A 3,958-nucleotide genomic window follows, 5' to 3' on the forward strand; every position below is an offset into this window, starting at 1 on the left:
ACAGTGCCAGCCACAATGGATACTGTGAACACAGCGTATTGAACTTTCAGCGACAAGTAATGATTCTCACTAAGGGCCAGATCTATTACCTATTATTTACTTATTATGGCTACAGAGTGGCATACATCGAGGGTCATAGTGTGAATTATAGTGAAAGACACTGTTACAGTCACTGTAAAGCCACAGTGAAGATCGTGGTGAGGGTCTCGCTATTGTGTGTGTCATAGTTGCAAGAAAGTGAGGGTTATCCCTGCTTCTGGACTGAATATGTCATTTCCGACGTACTGTGTGTGTTCACGTTTTGCAAACATGTTGATCACGATCTAGTAATTTTAGTCACTAATTTAAATTTGTCTCCACATTTAATTATGCTGGTATATAACCATTAGAGATTAGAAAAATATATCACCGACAATTCAATGCATGATTGAAATGGAAAATTTATAATGCTATTTTGCTTATAAATTAGAAAACAATACACAATATTAAACTGCTCTTAGTAATTTCTGAGAAACAATATTTGCCAATTATAATAAAGCGTATATTTCATATTTTACTAACTATCAAATATGATTGATATGGTATTATAAATGATTATTGACACGGCAAAGCTGCTATGTTACACAAATACACACATCTCATGAATATGTATCTATAAACAAACTATATTATTACATTTCAGTCAGTACACCAAGTGCGGTGATCAAACTACATAACACACAACTGAATTTGTCAAGCTTTAGTGAAGTAAGTTATATTATTTTTATTATGTTGTGCTTAATTACATTTGCCCCACATTTGGTGATATGTAGCTAATAACTGGGAATAACATTCAACCAGTCATAGAATAGGAAAGACCACACGCTACCAACAACAGTACGCTCAATTATTCACACACCGCGGGGATACCAATATCCAGCTCTGTTCTATGAAACTCGGCACAGGTAGAAAACTGTTGAAGTATGAACACGGTTTGGTTTAAATTTGTAATACTGCTTTTTTGCTAGTTGATGTGGTACTAAAAGCTTCCAAAACTTCAATGTCAGACGGTTTCTTTTCTGAATCTACTAAAAAAAATTCTTGTTCCAAACAGTACCAGTTTAGTAGATTTCTTGCTGTTTATTACAAAAGCACTTTTTCATTATTCCCCGTTTTCTAGTTCTAAGAATACGCATTTACTTTTGGAAACTGAAAGATGTATTAGTGAGTAAGCGAGCGAGATTGTTTTCGCATGAGCAGAGTGACTAGTATTTTTTTTTTCCTCACAATGTAAGTTAATAAATTATGTGACCTTTACATCTGTTCATAACTACAATTATATCAATATACCGTCTACATAAAAAACGGATAACCTAGAGATTACACACAGTATGTGGAGAATGTCTTTGATGAAATACGCCACGAATGTAGCAAGTTCAACTTTTTTGTGAATATTCTACAAACCCCATCGTGATTGTTTATTACATATGTTATGTAACTTTTGCACAGATGAACAATGGACCGATGATCAGTTCAGGAACTCCGAGCAGGATGTACACGGCGCATCTGAAACATGTGTGTGTGTCTGCTGTTAGAGTGGCCCATATAAATATCAAGAAATAGCTACATGGGTTTTGCTACTTGATACAAAAATATCTTGAAAACATAAAGAGCAAGTTTCATTTTGAAAGAACATCTTCCTTCTGAAACTACTTAATTGACGAGTAAATATGACATTTCCTACGTTACATAGTATAAGCATAAATAACGGCTTTGCCCTGGAATGTTCTGTATGTGTGTAGGTGCCAGACTACTCGTTGCCACATTCCCGGTAGCAACATTTTCGTTGTAATTGTGCATTTAATTTGTTTAAATATTCCCAAATTAATTAAAGAACAGCAATTTTTTAGTTGTGTAACTTTTTGTATTAGTGCAGTGTGTTGGGTTAAACTTGCCACCATTCCGTAGGCGCATCTTAGCATGTCGCGGATGCAGGTTTTCAGGGATTTTTGTTTTATTACTTCTGTACGGCTGTGCTACTTACGGTATTTTCAGAATAATCAGTGTCATTGTTGCAAGAAAGTGAGGGTTATCATTGCTGCTGGACTGAATATGTCATTTCCATCGTAGTGATTGTGTTCACGTTTTGCAAACATGTTGATCACGATCTAGTAATTTTAGTCACTAATTGAAATTTGTCTCCACTTTTAATATTGCTGGTATATAACCATTAGAGATTAGCAAAATATATCACCCACATTTCAATGCAGGATTGAAATGGAAAATTCACAATGCTATTTTGTTCATAAATTAGAATAAATTACATTACACAATATAAAATTGCTCTTAGTAATTTCTGAAAAACAATATTTGCCAAATAAAATAAAGCGTATATTTAATATTTTACTAACTATCAAATATGATTGATATGATATTATAAATGTGTAGTGACACGGCAAAGCTGTACGTCACGAAAATGTAGATATAAACAGGCTATATTATAACATTTCAGTCAGTACACCGAGTGTGGTTATCAAACTACAGAACACACTACTGAATTTGTCAAGCTATTGTGAAAAGGTTAGTAGACATCTGTTTCAGTTATGATATTTTTTATTATGTTTATTAGCTTTGCTCCACGTTACGTGATATAATAACTGACAAATACAGTTGCTATTAAAACCAGTCGTTCTGACTACTTAAATTTGTTAAGCTTGGTTGGTTTGGTTTACACCATTTGGCCTCTTACAAAAGTGCAGAAGAGGAAAAAGTCGTACATGCTACCAACAAAGTGTATGTTTTAAAGTAGTTTCACACGCTACGAGTCTTCCAGTAGCATGGCTGTGCTGTGACTCATCACTGGTAGACAAACTGTTTGAAAGAATATACATACGGCAGTTTGGTTTATTATTGTAATATTATTTTTGACAATTTTGACAAGTTGAACTATTTTTAAATCCACACACTGTGTTCTCTCTGTCTCAAGGGAATGAACTGGGTCCCTTAAGGTGATGAGTGATAATTGTTTTTGATATACACAGAAATTGGCATTATCATTCGTCTGTTTGTGACATGATACTTTTGAAATTGTACCCACAATGCACCTGCTACATGTATGTTTGGTCTGAAACATATATCATACCTCGTGATTGTTTCTAATATGCTAACCACAACATTCATAAATTCGCCTGATTAAAAAAATTAATTACAGGAACAATGCATTTTTTATTCCACTTTGCAAGGATGTACTATTCCGCAAATTGTCCAGACTCGTCTTTTGTGATTGATATGATAGATGTATTTATAATAAATATGTCACCCCATCTTGACATGTCCAATTACGTACCTTTAAATAATTTGTATTATATTTTAACATATTCTGTGTTTGTTTTCTCTTTAAGAACTGGTTCTAGTCATGACAAAAACTGTGATACTGCTGTTGATTTGTCTTGTTGCCTTAAATATGGCTATTTGTGGTGAAGTCCGGGGCATGTCCCCATCAGAGTTGCTGTCTGAAACTCAATCCAATATCGAACAAGCAGATGAAAATAACGGTGACAGTGGCGCAGAAAAAAGATGTTGTGGTTGAAAATAGCGAAATCAGAGGATAAAATGATAAATATTGATAATCGGTATGAAACAATCTGTAATGTTTCTTGTTATTTTTTTTTAATCATGAGTTTGTTTGAGGTCAATGTCGAACGCGACAGCTCCTAGATTTTTGTAATACACACAAACTACTTCACATGAGAATTGTGACTATTTGGTAATCATAAACTATAGTGAGACTATACTGAGTTCGCAGAGTGGCGAGTAATAACGTAACATTGAAATAAGGTCACCAATTATTCTTTAACCAGTCATTTAAACAATCATAGAAATAGAAATGAGTAGATGACCCATTAATTAATCAATGTTTCCAATTTGAACTCTTGGTGAGGGGGGGGGGGGTATCTACGGATGTTACTTATACCTTGAA

At 34.1% G+C, this 3,958-nt stretch overlaps 1 long non-coding RNA gene across 1 annotated transcript; it reads left to right on the forward strand.

Annotated features, from left to right (window-relative positions):
• Window positions 1–684: 684 nt before the first annotated feature.
• LOC144341740 (uncharacterized) lies at window positions 685–3,622 on the forward strand. The gene is made up of 3 exons (XR_013418632.2): window positions 685–747; window positions 2,492–2,559; window positions 3,381–3,622. It is a non-coding gene; the product is annotated as an uncharacterized LOC144341740 (long non-coding RNA).
• Window positions 3,623–3,958: the final 336 nt, after the last annotated feature.

This window comes from Saccoglossus kowalevskii, chromosome 5, assembly GCF_978046115.1.
Source record: "Saccoglossus kowalevskii chromosome 5, keSacKowa6.1, whole genome shotgun sequence".
NCBI classification, from domain to species: Eukaryota; Metazoa; Hemichordata; class Enteropneusta; family Harrimaniidae; genus Saccoglossus; species Saccoglossus kowalevskii.